Genomic DNA, 17491 nt, shown 5'->3' on the forward strand with positions numbered 1-17491 from the left:
AAATTTATTACATCAAAAATTAATGAGTTAAGCGCGTGTTTAATCGTGTGTAAGCAATGTTGTACGCATGGATTTTATATAGCGAACCAATGAGCTCGATATAAATTAATTGGATTGACATACCGAAATGATAAACCCTTTTCAATTTATTATTCATAAGATAAAATATTGATTTTTCCCTTTGCCTTCAAGAGGCGTAAACATAATTTTTATGTATGTTTTTAACTTCAAAGAGCATTAGTAATTGGTATGTATTACAATCAATATTTCCATTAGCCCCTCTAACTCAGATAAATATGTGTATTATGGTCATGTTAAGAATAGGTTCAATACAATTCACCAGCAGTTGACGGAGATCAAACTACCGACCCTCGAATCGGCAGCCGACTCTGACATCGTAGTAGGTAAGTAGTAGTTATTATAAGAATAGGTAATTGTAAGTATCAAATTAAATACAAGGCAGCACATATTCATGAGGATAAACTGATAAATTATTTCAATGAAAATGCGTAATAGGAATGTCACGGCGACTAACCGAGCGAGTGAAATATCACAAAAATTAAGAAAAAAGGAATTCCACCATCATTCTATATGTTACTCTTTTTATAATAGTTCTTATTGCTTTGAGATAAGATGCATTACAGACAAGTTTGGCTCGCGCGTACTACGGCGTAGCTCGTAGCTGTAGCACCAGTAGATGGCTGGCCGCTACGACGGGCGCCCGCTACGCGACTACGAGCCGATGCTACGGAACTCAGGTCAACTTCGAACGATGTTGTATTGAAGTGAAAGTGGAACTTTCTTTTATTTAAAGAAAAATACTATTATGAAAAATATTTGCAGTTATTATCAAAGCATTAGGAACAATTTTGGATTTATGTGATATTTTTGTGAGCATAAAATTGGAAAAATTGGGAAAACATGAGAGAAAGTCTTCACAAGCTGATAGAAGTATGTGGGTAAGTGTATTGTTTAGTTTAAAAATAATTTTCTGTTCGTTCTGTTCATGTAAAAAAATATATTAGTGGTCGATGAGGGCAAACGTTTTTGCAGATTAAAAATAGATAGAGCTATATTTTATGAATATTTTTTGCAATGGAATTTTATACTACGAAAAGCTACAATGTTATTTTACGTACATGTTTTTTTGAGTATTTTTTTTGGCTACCATTTTTGAAGAGTCGTCATTTAATCAAGAATGTCGTTTAGGGTTTTAATTTTCATTCGGGAAGTTACTAAGACTAAAAATATTTCATGAAATTTTATTCACAGTTTTTAATTTTATAGCAAAAACGTTCATGATTACAACTTGTCAGGGTAATAAAGACTTGATGAAGTGATAGGTACTGGTGAAGTGATAGGTATGGTGATGAAATCGATTTAAAGAGTCAACGATTTTAATTTTGAATACGCCTTGTCTCATGGACAGAAAAATGGAGTAAAACTAACATATTTATTCGACAAAAATTTTGACTTTTAGTAATTCAAGCGCCTCAAACATTTTAAAGTAAAAGAAAATAGTGCCCAAAGGAAAAAAGCCACTTCGTTTGAAAACTAGGCCTCCATTTCAGCTCAGTAGGTCGTCTGAAACGGTTCTCGACTCTGCTTATGTCCAACAAAAAGCATTGTAATATTTCACCGCTAATGGCGCTGTTTGTCGCAAATATTTGTACACAGGTACTCGTTTGCTGTTGCTATTATAATGTACTAACATTACAAGCTACTAAGCTTCGGATTGATTTTACGTGCCAAGTGATTTTAACGATTAGTCCTTCTAAAACGAGTGTTCCAAACAATAAAATGTATTTTTTTCTAGCAAATAATTGTTTATGATAATAGAGACGAAAATTCTGATTGAGTATATTTATCATACTAAAATAAATTGATAGTTTTCACTAGCGCGGACTAATATTACTCATTAAGACTAGTTTTAAGAGTTACCCGAAAGATTATGTTTCTGAGAACAATAATAACCATTTTATTAGTCTATATTTTTTGATACTTTATCAAGAATCCAAATGAAATTCATAAAATATCTCTAAAAAGAACTAGATCGAGATGATTTTAATACTCATAAAAGACTTAACGATAAATCTGTGAACGACAACAATCATAAAAGTTATTTTGATCTTAATTGGAAATCTAAACTCATTACTTTTTTGAGCCAATACTATTAATTTTACTTGTTCCAATTTTCTTTTCAACTTATTACTTGGGTACTTGGTGTTTTCATTAAAATTATTTTGTGAACAGAATAAACTCTGAGAATAAATTAAAACCGAAGTATGATGCCGATTTACTAAAAACAAACGCAGACGTTAAAAGCCGCAGTAATTAAAAGCTTTTAATTTAAGGTTCTTAAATATTATAAATGTAAAAGTCATATTATTTAGAATTAATTTTAGATAAAAAGCTTAAAGTAGTTACGAAAAAGATATTACAATAAAAAAAAGTTCTTGATAGTTAAAATTATTTTATATCTCTTAGCTTGAGTTGCACCATCTAACTTTACCGTAACTATAACGATAACTGGTGCTTTTTGTATGGAGTTTGACAGATTTTTTACGTGTTTTAATGTTAAAATAAGATGGCTCAACCCAGCTTTAATAAATAAACTTATCGGCTCATAAAAGATGTACACGGAAAATTATGTACGCACAAATCTTGTTTTATGAAACACAACAACTCCCATAACGTCAAACCTTGCTTCCTGGCTTTATAGGTAAAAGTTTCACAATTCCTTGTAACTTCTGAATCGACAACTTTATGATCATCCGAAGAAATTCCTACGCAAATAATAATATTCATTTATCAATCATAATATCAAGAATTGACGGCGAGAATTTGGTACAGGCGGCATATCATAGTATATTTTTTTGTTGCGAAATAGCTCCTATTACGTACTAAATAAGATGCCACAGTGGTAAGCTTGATGTGCTGTCGTCCGTACTATGACTTATGGTCGTGACTCGTGACCGCGTCCCTCCTAATGACGATTTATTGAGGTAAATGATTTGGTTATTACATCACACCCAGTTTATGGGCGTAAATATTTGCTGTTATTAAGTGATGTTGATATCATAGTTTAGGGTAAACATTCAACGNGTATATTTTCGTAAAGTACTATGATTTGCCTACTTATACTACTTAACAATTAATGAGAAATTAGTATAGAACATTAAAAAAATCACTTTATTTACCGGGTCCAGCGGACTCAAAAACACCTTTTTCGTATGTAGCACTCACATGCAGTGGGCTATTTGTCAAGTATGACCACTATTGGACGTGCTACAATGTCGAAGAAAGGTACTAAAAGCGACACCATCGCAAACGTCAAAACTTAAAAGTTATTACACAAAAATTGAAGGACTGGGTCCGTTAGACCCATTAGCGAGTCCTTAAGTGTTAATCAAGAATGTCGTTTAGGGTTTTAATTTTCATTCGGGAAGTTACTAAGACTAAAAAATTTTTTAGACTTACTAAGACTAAAAATTCAATTTCATGAAATTTTATTCACAGTTTTTAATTTTATAGCAAAAACGATCATGATTAAAACTTCTTAGGTTAATAAAGACTTGATGAAGTGGTACTGGTGAAGTGATACGGTGATTAAATCGATTTGAAAAGGCAACGATTTTAATTTTGAATACGCCTTATAAATGTCTCCTGGACAGACAAATGGAGTAAAACTAACATATTTATTCGACAAACAAGTTTACTTTTAGTTGTTCAAGCGCCTCAAACATTTTAAAGTAAAAGAAAATAGTGCCCAAAGGAAAAAAGCCACTTCGTTTGAAAACTAGGCCTCCATTTCAGCTCAGTAGGTCGTCTGAAACGGTTCTCGACTCTGCTTATGTCCAACAATAAGCATTGTAATATTTCACCGCTTATGGCGCTGTTATTGTCGCAAATATTTGTACACAGGTACTTGCTTGCTGTTGCTATTATAATGTACTAACATTACAAGCTACTAAGCTTTGGATTGATTTTACGTGCTAAGTGATTTTAACGATTAGTCGTACTAATACTACTGTTCCAAACAATAAAATGTATTTTTTTTCGTAATAATTAATATTGTTGATGATAATAGAGACGAAAACTCTGATTGAGTCTATATTTATCATATTTAACTAGATTGATAGTTTTTACTAGCGCGGACTAATATTACTCAGTAAGACTAGTTTTAAGAGTTACCCGAAAGATTATGTTTCTGAGAACAATAATAACCACTTATTGGTCTTTATTTGATACTTTATTAAGAATCCAAATGAAATTCATAAAATATCTCTAAAAAGAACTAGATCGAGATGATTTTAATACTCATAAAAGACTTAACGATAAATCTTTGAACGACAACAATCATAAAAGTTGATTTTGATCTTAATTGGAAATCTAAACTCAATACTATTTTGAGCCAATATTATTAATTTTACTTGTTCCAATTTTCTTTTCAACTTATTACTTAGGTACTTGGTGTTTTCATTAAAAATATTTTGTGAACAGAATAAACTCCGAGAATAAATTAAAACTGAACTTTGATGCCGATTTACTAAAAACAAACTCAGACGTTGAAAGCCGCAGTAATTAAAAGCTTTCAATTTAAGGTTCTTAATAAATGTAAAAGTCATATTATTTAGAATTAATTTGAGATAAAAAGCTTAAAGTACTTACGAAAAAAGATATTACAATATAAAAGTTCTTGTTAGTTAAAATTGTTTTTGATCTCTTAGGTAGAGTTGCACCATCTAACTTTAACCGTAACTATATCGATAACCGGTGCTTTTTGTTTTAATGTTAAAATAAGATGGAGCAACCCAGCTTTAATAAATAAACTTATCGGCTCATAAAAGATGTACACGGAAAATTATGTACGCACAAATCTTGTTTGATGACACACAACAACTCCCATAACGTCAAACCTTGCTTCTTGGCTTTATAGGTAAAAGTTTCACAATTCCTTGTAACTTCTGAATCGACAACTTTATGAACATCCGAAGAAATTCGCACGCAAATAATAATATTCATTTATCAATCATAATAACAAGAATTGGCGGCGAGAATGTGGTACAGGCGGCATATCATAGTATATTTTTTTGTTGCGAAATAGCTCCTGTGAGGTACTAAATAAGATGCCGCAGTGGTAAGCTTGATGTGCTGTCGTCCGTACTATGACTTATGGTCGTGACTCGTGACCGCGTCCCTCCTAATGACGATTTATTGAGGTAAATGATTTGGTTATTACATCACACCCAGTTTATGGGCGTAAATATTTGCTGTTATTAAGTGATGTTGATATCATAGTTTAGGGTAAACATTCAACGGCAAAATATTTTTTTTAAACATTTGTCTGCTCGTGCCACGAATTAAGTTTGAAAACATCTACAATGGCCTTCAATAGGTACATAATATGTTGCAATTTTCTCTAAACTAAAAGTGCCAACATCAATTTCAGTTAAAAATGTTAACAGTCAAACTCCACATTACTACTGAATTTCGAAACATGTTAAATTAGCATAAATAACGTTATGTTTATGACTCATCATTTAGCTTATTTTATCCACATCAAACAATGATCCAACACTAATCAATACCGACTTCTAGCTTTTCGAATCATCAATATCCCGGGCGAAGTTCCCAATCCGTACAGAAATGCCAGTCATAGCCATCAAGTCACTTGATTCCAATATTGCAACGGAACAAACACAGCCACCGAAATCGCAAAATCCACCACACGACGGCTGAGTCACCATTACATACGAGTATAGAGGAAAATTGCATGGCCTGTCAATAACAGTTCTACGCAACATAATGGATTTTTAATAGTAGTAGTAGGTACCTATTGCTTTTGTTATGCAATTCGAAAAGTTTGCGTTTGTTGTAAAAATATCTGTTTATTTTAATAATTTGTAAATAAAAAACTCGGATTACTAAATATTTGTTGCTAAATTTATTAACTGTTTACTAACAGCGCGCACATTGAAAATGAGTAAAAACGATACAAAATGACAAATACGAGTTGTTGGGAATGTAACAAGGGCAGTTTTCAGAACTAAAATTTCGTAGAATTTAATTTGGATAAAATATGTCAACATCAAGACCTTTCTGGCCCTTGTCTTCATTAAATGTCATGACTATTATACTTACGAGCATCTTAGCGTGGTTATGTGAAATTAACGATATTATAAAAGCTAAAATGTCACATTACCTGTATCGCTTAAACAGATTTAACAAAAGGTCAAGTTCATGTTCCTAATGAAAATTGTATTACCTCTAACAAAATGATTAATTAAACGTTATTCTAAAATCTTTTATGCTTTAGTACGAAGGGAATTAATTGCTTTAAGGTTTTAACCGGCGCAAAGGTCGAAGTTTAAAGTCAAATGGGATTCAATTAACAATTAAAGCTTGAACAAAGGATGATTAAATAGTTTAAGGTTTCAGGGTAGTTATCACAGTTTAGGTACGTTTTCGGGTGCTAAGTTAACTTTACAAAATCAAGAAAAATTTCCACCATTGAAGAAATTTTGTATCAAAGTCAACGTTTTTCCGAAGAAAAGGGGAATCAGACAATATATTTCACAATCCCATTTTACCTCTAAGCAAACCTTTGATCATTTAAGTATGTGACTCGCAAATTCTTTTTAAGGTTTTGTTCCATGTTTCTTGGGAAAATTATTACTTTTTCAATGCTGTCTGCAGCTTTTTTTGTATATCTGATCAATTCATTACATAAATTTTAAACATAATATGTAGAGTCACTCAAATCAAATCGTATTCTGTGTCTAACCTATTTCTGAAATGTGTTAACTGGATCGTACACGTGTAGATCACAATACGTTCCAAGTATTTGCTACCAAATATCATGATAGTTGAATAAGTTTAAATTGATATAGGGTTCAAAACTAACAAACAATTGCCTACTTGATTACACCACACACCAGCAATTTGAATTCGGGTTTAATCAATCACAGATACAGCAAACAGAACTGTTAATCCCATGTAATGACTTCATATCGTTTTGAGGACAGCTTAAATCTAACCCCGTAATACCACATAGTATTGGAGGACCTATTAGACTAAACGGTATCTCTAAATTAAGATTTATCTATCTCTTTCACCCATTGACACCATTAGGCGAGTAAGTGGGACGTATAGAGACGAAATACGGAAATCGTTTTACGGGGTAAAGGTGCAATTCTTTTGGATTCAGACAATGTAATTGGCTACTTACGCCTGCTTCTACGGGGATTGGTGGATTGGGTCGGTAAAGGTCTTTATTGGATCAATCGATTCACCGTAGAATAGACTTTTGATTCGCTTGGGTGCGTCGCATACTTCAAATGTTGCGTATGTAGATGATGAACATCCATAAATTAGATATTGAGATGAAATTCACAATCATATTAGCATGATTTTTTAAACGTCTCATCGTACATACTCGTAGTAGATAGGGAAGCGTTTAACTAAAATTAAATTAATGTACTTATTTTACTGCTTTCACAAAGAAGTAACTTGTCTTACTATGATCTAACTAACTAAACAAAGACTTTCTTTTTTACAAAGTTAAATTTACAAACCTTTAGCTTTAGTTTTTTCAGAATCAGAATCAGAATCAGAATCATCATTTATTTGCTTTAAATGTGGTACAGAAGATTTTAACTTGATGTTACAAGTTGAAAAAGTCACTTTTCAAGTTTCTTTTCCTCAACTCTTTCTTGTGAATGTTAAGGCATTACGAGTATAAGAAAACATCTTAGAATGTAAATGAAATGCCTTTAAATCGAGAAAACAGCTTTGTTAGTTGTCCTTAGTAAATAAAGATCAACTATAGAATAGCTATAGGTATATTAACATACGGTCAACTTAGCATAAGTAGCGAAATTGTGAGTTCTGGACCATTGCCCGGGGAGATTGCGTCGCCTTGCCACGAAACAATACCGATATATTGAACTAGTCTTGTTGGATGACGTCCAAAGCAATTCCCCTGGTTAGACGATGAGACATTATACGAATTTCCATTACTTGTTTGCATTGGTTTTGCTAGCCTAAATGAATATTAAGTCTGGGTTGCACCATCTTACTTTAACTTTGACAAACGTCAAAAATCTGTCAAACTCCGTACAAAAAGCACCGGTTATCGTTATAGTTTCGGTCAAAGTTAGGTGGTGCATCTTCTTTTACTGTAACAATAAACGGTGCTTTTGGAGTTTGACAGATATTTGACGTTTGTCAGAGTTACAGTAAGATAGTGCAACCTAGCCTAAGAAGTTTACTTGATAATGATGATGCAAAAATGTGTTATATTTTTCTAAAGATTACTTATAGCTAATAAAATAAAACTGAGGAAATATTATTATTTTCTATCGGTAAAAGAAAGTGCTACATAAATGATCTTTACGTTACGGTATTATGATTCCTCGTCGCCAAAACAGTGTTCTTTGAAGTTATTTAAAAAATAAATCAGATCATAACCATCATGCCCAATGTTAATAGTTACAGGCAAAGCATGTTAGTCTAGTTTTAAAGTATATTAACTTAGGTAACAAAATTATTAACAAAGACTAACGCCCATATTCACAAATATTACTATGAGGTCTCACAGTACGTGTGGACGCACAGGGTGACACATGAACCCATCACAGAGCTCTATTCAACGCTGTGCGTTCGATTTTCTGTTTCAATTGAGCAAGCATCAAGCAAAGGGAAAACGTACATCTCCAAAACTTTTCTGAAACAATCTAAATAAGTTAAGCTTACAAGATCTTCATACAGCCGGAAAATCAACAAACAGAGATACTGACTAAAACGACTGGCCATTATGCAGATATAAAAATCCCCTGCCGACCGTTGGTATCCGCAAATATAAACTACGCAAACAGAAAACACCCCCATTTATATAATAAAACGTACGTGAGGAGTTTCTAGATCTGGAATGTTGACTAGTAGGATGAAAAATTGCGTGTATAAAGCCTTCCGGGCGCTGACGTAGGTATGCCGAGGTGACGTTTAGAAAGACAGACGACCGCTTTATAATATCCAGGTAGGAGAGCTATCAGCGACTTTTTTTGATCGTTTTATCACTTGTGAGTGGTACTCACTTTAGGGAAAGTTACTCTGTTGGTGAGTTACTATTTCACGCCTTTTGTAAAATAATTGAAACCGTTATGATTAATTCTGGAAATAGATTATACAGTATGAGAGTAGACGAAACTTTACATTGTCTATCACACTTACCTAATTTATGTTTATGTAATTCATCTTATATCAGGATTTTTATTACTGGAAAAGGAATATTTTCGAGTGAATTTATTCTCACTGCAAATATTGTTTGATACGTGATAGTATTGAAACTTTATCCCGTTCGTATTTTGCAAATTAATTTTGAATGTCAAATATTGATAGTGAATTCCTCCTTTTGTTATAACTTGTGTTAAATAAATAAATGATGTATTTGTATTTTGGGAATCCCGTTCGCAATTTTCAAACTACCTACATCGACTTTATAAAAGCGGATAATACGTAGCCATTAAGGGAAATAGCCAATAGAATTGCGTTAAAACACGCTGTTACACCCGAAAGGTTGTAATATCGAACGTTGCAAAACGTAACGATACACATTTCGGCCGATTAGACCACGAAAAAGCCGTTACGTGACACGCGGAGGAGCGTAAAATGTGGGTAGACCGAAACCTCGACGGGTTGAACGCTAAATTATTGGCATTCAAAATTGGAAGACGCGACAGAGATGGATGGGGGCCGGTGAGACCCCGAAGGTTCGCAGATAATCGAAGAGGTCGGGGAAAAACTTTGACCATATTTCTACAATGGACGTTATGTTTTCAGCGAACAAATGGCATGTTGATTTGAAATAAATTCTCGCTTGCTTAGCTTTAATTAATGATGTTTTGCGGAAAAAGTCAGGCAAATATTAAATTTCACTGCGAATATAGGTACTCGCATTACCAATTTGTTTGGAGTTTCGTAAAAAATATCCGAGTTTTAAAGTATCTGCCAAATACACATTTCATTTTCATTTTTTCACAAATAAAGGGTTTAAAAGAGAATGAATTTTTGATAAACCTTTTATTCTCTTGTCGTTGCGTAAAAAGTGAATAGCGACTTTCCATAAAAGGAGCAAATCACATCTTACAAGCGCCTAACCCTAAAAAAACACTTCGACAAAAGAAACAACCTCGCGTCCAAAATACGAATTGATTTTGCTTAAAATGCAAATATTGCTGACTCAGAAAACAGCCGGGCCTCAAGTCGTGGTCCCCAAGGATCGGGACAAAGGCTTTTGTACACAAAATATGCGAATCGAGGTGGCCATTCATATTTTTGTGGGAAATGTGATTAATTATTCAACGTTCTAAGTTTGAACTTGGGGTGAGGACGCGTGACTTTTTCGCGAAACATAAAAAATAAGAAGAATTTAAATTTTTCGAGTGGTCACTTGAAGATTTTTGTATAAAATAAATTGTATTATCCGTTTTTATGTATATTTAAATATTCACAGGCAAAAAGATTTATAAATGTATAAAGATTTTGACATTTTACGTATGTACCTACTTAATTACATTTAGGCAGTTTTATCTATGCTTTTACAGAAAACTTGGTTATAGTTGTTTTAGAGATTATTTAGAAGATACATCGGGCTATAAATCTCTAAACAATAAGATTCAATTTTCTTCTTAGCTATTATTCAATTTAAATGCTCTCTAAGAAGAACCTTGTTAAATGATTTTGAAATAAAATATAGTAACGACAAAGATTAAATTAAGGACACGTCTTTCACAAAAACAAAGGACAGCTTAGAAGAGGAATAACGCTTTTTATGACGAAAACGAATTACGTACGTGATCAACAAACAATAGAGCTCATTAACTGGAAAGGACCTTAGTCATAAAAAAGATATAGTCAGTAAGCTGACACTAGAGGTCGTGGCGGTGATTTTGGAAATAACGTTAACACAAAATATACGGTTAATGATTTGCATGTGCAAATTGTAAGATCTTCGTTTATTCCAACGCGGAGAGACTTAAGCATATTAGAAATATTTTGATAAGTTTTATTGAAAATCTGACATTTTTATAATAAAAAATATACATTAACATTTTTTACCACTTTTAACAATATTCAGTAACTGAAAAATACTTTATCGTTTGTTTTGTTTTTGAAGCAGCAAATGCTGCTAGATTAGAAAAATAATTTACGGTGCATTGAAAATTTATGAATTTTCCTGACCCTACTGTATTGTCGTTTAATAAAGGTACTTAAGCTTTTCCGGTGGGTCTTTTTCTAAAGCATTTCCCGGCAAAAATTCGTCGCCCCAAGTGCAATCTCATGCCATAAGGTCTGTTATGGCGTGAAAGAATTGCTCACGCCTGGGAAATGGGTCAGAGAAAGTAGAGGCATCGATCTTGTGGCTGTGGGGCTGGACAGGAAATTAGCCCTTAGAGCCGTGAGGACATCCACACAATGAGGTTCCGGTGTATGGTGTAGTTGACAAGAACTGCGTTCATGGAGGTAGCTAGTTATTTCCTTGTGTTACCTCTGTACTACAGAAAAACAGTTCCGTATGTCTTAAATTTTAACGTTATGGTAGCGTAGCCTTTCAAGCCCCGCGAATCGAGACACAATAGGAATCAATTATTACGTGACCGCGTTGGGTTTGATGGGCTTATTTAGTTAGATTAATGCCCGTTTTCACCATCAATCCCTAATTTTTAAGTGACCCCTATGGTAACATATAACAGGAAATTTGTTATCATAGGAGTCACTTAAAAATTAGGGATTGATGGTGAAAACGGGCTCATTTTACGCTTATTTTACGTACTTTGCCACTATTCCGCTGTCATGACGAATGAGGTGCAGGGTGACCTTTACGTGTAAAGTTGACAGCTATGGAGTCAGTCATTGCTTGACAGAATCACGTGACGCACGAACGTTGCATGTCATTTTCACACAGCGAGGGTTATTTTAGCAAAACATTCAGTTTTGTAATTATGTCCACCTCCTAATAATTTTTGGTTTTTTGCCAAGCTTATCTCTCAAACAATCTTTAAATTATAATAATAGTCCAGTCATTTCATAGTTTTACCTGAAAAGTTTTCCGGGAGTCCGTACGAGGTTCCGAAAGCTTAAATTTAAAAAAAAGCTATATAAATACCAATTTTCAAAACTCCCGAAAAACTTTCCAGGTAACCACGTGAATTTGTACTAAATGACTGGACTATATTAAGGGATTATTATAAAAAAGGTAAAGATAAAAACGTACAAAAAACCATAAGAGAACCCAGTTATTCTTAATATAAAAGAAGCAAAGTATCGAGAGGTCAGGTGTAGGTAATTATTAAAGGTAATTATTAAATTAATACCTAACTGATAAATAATTTGCAGAGGTATCAAACTGACCTGACTTCGGTAGTCAACCCAAATCGTCCGTTACTTGTCACTTTCGGCTGACGGTGAAGTTCAAGAGTTTATGATCCATGTCTCTTAACTTTAGGGAGCACCCTTGTAAAACTACTGCCGGAGTGTGGAAGACGTTGATAATTTTAACATCATTTACGTAATTTGATAAATGCTTTGATATGAACATGAGAACCAAGTTCAGCATGGTGTTGTTCCTTACAAATAGTTTGTAATAAGCATTTTGTATTAGGGAGAGCAGTTGCCCGGCAAGCGAAAGGTCGTGGGTTCAATTCCCGCCTTAGGCAGTTCGATTTTTTCAAGTTTTAATTTAAAATTTAGTTTGTACTTATACAATATAAATATGAATAATGTTAGCTGCAAGTTTTCTCGTGTGCTTAGCTAGTGTGCTATAAACTAAAGCTAATAATATTACCTAATTCGGTAATGTACCTAATTTTGGAGCACTTCTATGACAAAAGTTTGAATTTATTTGTCCCGACTGACACGTTAACGTGGCGGACAACGCGTTGGTTAGGACCTTCTCGAGACTTGGAAATAATAATATTATAAGATTTTTTGTTGTTATCAATTTCCAAATAAGGGCTAGGAGAAATAAAAGAAGATTATCAATTTACAAAGATGCCTGTTAAAACAATAAATGGATCACACTTCCTCTATAAATAACCGGCAACTAATCAACAATTTTACTCCGTATATTATAATTAAGATTGAAACTATAATAGTGTGAACAATTTCCATCTAAAGCCGCACCTGTGGGATGCCTATTAAGGGCGAGCCTGGTGAAATATTTTGTCAAGTGTTTATGTTACAGTCAAAACTCATAATCGGTCAAAACTACTTTTGACTGCAAAAATCTGTCAAAAGTGTTTTTTTTTAACGACGCACTTGGTCATAATCACTTTTGACGGATTTTACCAGTCAAAAGACCAACGAAGTTAGTCATAATCAATTTTGACAGCAAATAATCAGTCAATCAGTCAGCAGAATTCATACAATATTACGATTAGTGAAAATTCATCAAAAATGTGTTATAAAAATATTTTATAGTGCAACGTTTATGTGATTTGTGCATACAAAATGAGGACACATTTCTTTTTTGCAGTCAAAAGTGGTTCAGACCGATTGTGAGTTTTGACTGTAACATGTATAAGCTTTGGTGACACGCGAAAATTATGTCCACAAACCTTTGCAAACAAGCATTGTTTTCGTTGAAATATTGACCGGCGAGTTATTCGTTGGGCTGAGCGCTTGGGATATTTATGTTATCTACACAGGGTGTTGTTCCCAATGTGTGACATATTTGCGGAAATAGGTTTGCGTGTCAATCAACAAAAACAACGTAAACAAAAGGTACTGATTTAGTCTCCAAGGTAATAAGTATGATAACACATCAATATATTAAAATATTTAGGTGTGTTATTATATCTAAATAACATTAAATATGGTTTACAGCTATTAAAAACACCTAAAGCTTTAAAAAAAACAAGCGTAAAAGGAATGTATAAAACACGAAACGACACACGCTACAAGAATCAGTCTTTATTCCAACATGATGTATTGCTGTATACTTATATGCACACTGCACAGGGCTGTTATAGGGCAGAACAAAAAAACATACATTATCCTTCTCGTAGAGACAGAGAGTTATTCAATTTCAAAGACGTTTTCAAATTTACCATTTACGAACTAAAATTCTATTTACTTTTTTGTGTCTGAAAATCGTTTATTTGTCACCAAAGCCTCGTTTAAATAACCTCCTGAATAAGTTAGCGAAAGTAAACTAAATTTTGTAGCACGTTGAAGATCAAAGGCTATTTTAATATCATTCGCTGTCAAAGTAAGCAATGCACAAGTAATTACAAGGTAAACTAATAGGTTTTCTGGACTTCCTTCCCTTTGAGTCTCGTTTTCCAACTTAATTTAAGATGCTTAAAGTTTGTAGCGTCAAATTTCTTTTGTGAAATAAACTTGAACGATATTGAGTAAATGAAAGCTATGCGTGTTAGATGTACGAGTATTACTTTGAGAACTATAAATACATAATAAATACATGAGACATACATAATATGACATGAGAATATCATATTCGTCATTTTCTAAGAAATAAATTAGGACCCTCTAGCTATTTTTAAAGCACTTATTCGGCAATTGACTATCCAACCAGAATTAATTCCAGTAACGATTATAGTAGAGATTTTTCCGAATGCTGACAGAAATAGCCTCGATTCTGGCTAAATTGGAATGCGATATAAACGCCTCGAGGGATCTTCCCACAAAAAAGTCGCTGGAATTTCCAGAGGCGTTACCCAGAACTCCCATGCTCTTAGTATGTGGGTATCTATCACCATTTACCCGATGCTCGATGGCCGCATGGCGTTTCAGCTTTATACGGCTGGGGCGTCAAATAAATTGCTTGCCAAAGCTGGGTTCAGGCAGGCCTGGCTCACTCCGCGCGGTACATCCGATAATTACCTACAGCGAAGCGCCCCGCCGGCGGGTATTATATCAGTCGAGTGTCACGCGCGCGCCCGTCAGGACGCTGGCGTGCGTTGTAGTACCTAATTCTATGATCGAAGTATTATTTAAAAATGGACATAAAGAGAAAGAAATATTGTGCGGCGTTCGGGTGTTTAAATTCGAAAAGTAATCTACCGGATTTATCTTTATTTTTCGCTTCCCAAAGATGCTGAAAGGTATGTTGGCCATGTAGGTAATCAATAATTCTTTGGATAGTATAGGAACCTAACCTACTATGATGGTTTTCCACAATGAATGCATACTTACCTACATACGTACCTCATTACAAATAAGTAGATTAATTATTTTTGCACTAGACAGCAACCCTAACAGCGTAAGAAGAGTTCAGAGGCACGCGATAGAAAGAGACAAAACTTGTAGGTGAATAAAATTGTAGGTACGTAGTGCTGTGCGAGCTGAATTCCACTGTATCGCGTCGTAGCAAGACTCGCATTTATTTAAATCGTCTTGCGGAGTAATCCTTCTGTACCTGTACTATTACTTATTCTGTGNGCGGCGAGCTGCTGCAGCGCGGCTACAGCACCATGCTGGGCTACTGGGCCGAGCCCGGGAAGACCAGCGAGGTGCTGGCTGACGACGGCTGGCTGAGCACCGGGTGAGTCATACACNGGTTCAGGCAATATCACATGAATACAAATCTTTTTGACTGGCCTTGTAAAGGCTTATATAGGCTGTTAAGGAATATAAACACTACAACTGTGTACAAACAGCGTCATTATTTTATTGCCAAAGTTTACAAGATACAGTTTGCTTAAAACTTGCACAGTCGGCACAGATTTGTTGACACCAAATCACCAAATAACAAGGGCGATGAACTTATAATTTGTACGTATTCGACGTACAGCTTATAAACTGCTGTGCACATATTTTGTGGGCACGAGGCTCATCAAATCAAATACTACGGTGTGAATACTGCCTACTACTACTTAATACTACTTGTGTAGTTGAACAAGGTGTTATTTTTAACTAAAATGTTCAGTCTGATGTTCTGTTTTATACGCAGCTTTCAGCATCAGTTTGTATGGAAATATTTTTGTTTATTTTTCTCAATTACTCGTATGTCATATTTTTTCAGTGTATGTTTTTGCAAATTAAAATTCATGTTTGCCTTTCTCTGATAACTTTTGCACATAAAATTTAACTGCGCATTTTTTAGTTTCACCTACATTTTTGTACTAATTAAATGACATGTTGATTCCGCAGTTAAAGTTGTCGTATACGAGTAGTAATTGACTCGTTTTGTTTGTGCACTTTGTTAAAAAACGAGTAACATAATACATACAGGGTGGCGCAATAGAACGTGCGTTTTTAAAATAATTATTAAAAAATAAATACAAAAGGTATAGTTAAAATAAAACTAAGCAATTATTAAGTGATAACTGAAGTTTATTTTTTAAAAATAACATCATCTAAATGATGACCCTCTCTACGTTGGCACTCCTCTAACCGCAAACGGAAATTACCGAAAACTTTCTTAAGAAGTGCTGGTTATTCCTTTGGCAGAGATTGCGGCCCAAACTGTCACTTTAGGGCTATGTAACGGTTTTTGATGTTTGAGTCTGGGATTCTCACTATTCCAATAACGACAATTTTGGCGGTTTACGAACCCATTCATATGAAAATGTCGCCGAGTGCAACTTGATAAGGCAAGTAGATGGATGTGATACGCTTGCGGGTATGTGAAACTGTGATGGGATGGGAAGTTTGAGTTATTTAAATTAGTAGAGTGAGCCCCTGAAATGGCAATTTAGTGAATGTAATTTTGCCTTTTTACCAACGAACTTTGAGCTTCTGTATAAGGCCTATAGTGAGAGGCCACGTTTCCGAGCCATAAGTTATCACTGGTAACACACATTGGTTATACACTCTAGTCTTCAGGCATTGAGGTATTTTGGACGAAAAGATGTTGCGTAGTTTCCCGAACGCTGCCCAGCCGTGCTATGGAGAGGGCTATGCTTGGTGTTTCTTTGCGAGATCGGATCAGAAATGAGGAGATCCATAAACGAACCAAAGTCGCTGACATAGCCCGACGGATTAGCAAGCTGAAGTGGCAATGGGCAGGGCACATAGTACGCAGAACTGACGGCCGATGGGGCAGAAAGGTTCTGGAATGGAGGCCGCGTACCGGAAAACGCAGCGTGGAACGTCCACCTACAAGGTGGACCGACGACATCGTAAAGGTAGCAGGGAAGCGCTGGACGCAGACCGCTGCCAATCGATCAACATGGAAAGCATTGGGGGAGGCCTATGTTCAGCAGTGGACGTCCTATGGCTGAAATGATGATGATGATGATGATGATGACCAACGAACACGACGACTACCCATTTCATCATCATCATCATCAGCCATAGGACGTCCACTGCTGGTCATAGGCCTCCCCCAATGATTACCACAATGGCCAGTTGGTGCTATGATTACCTATTTACTTTCCAGGTATATTCTCCTGACGGCAATATCAAGAGCTAAGGGCGGGGACTTTTGCTATGTTCACCACCTAACTAGGCTAAATAAAGTCCC

The 17491-nt window shown here is 34.8% G+C and overlaps 1 protein-coding gene across 1 annotated transcript in view; it reads left to right on the forward strand.

Moving 5' to 3' along the window:
• Positions 1-699: 699 nt before the first annotated feature.
• Oct-TyrR (Octopamine-Tyramine receptor) overlaps positions 700-17491 on the forward strand; it is a 63073-nt gene continuing 46281 nt past the window's right edge. Inside the window, exon 1 of the mRNA XM_028304336.1 lies at positions 700-959. The gene's annotated coding sequence lies outside the window, so the exon portion shown is untranslated. The remainder of the gene's footprint in view (positions 960-17491) is intronic.

This window comes from Ostrinia furnacalis, unplaced genomic scaffold, assembly GCF_004193835.3.
Source record: "Ostrinia furnacalis isolate ACB-3 unplaced genomic scaffold, ASM419383v2 OfSCF1416, whole genome shotgun sequence".
NCBI classification, from domain to species: Eukaryota; Metazoa; Arthropoda; class Insecta; order Lepidoptera; family Crambidae; genus Ostrinia; species Ostrinia furnacalis.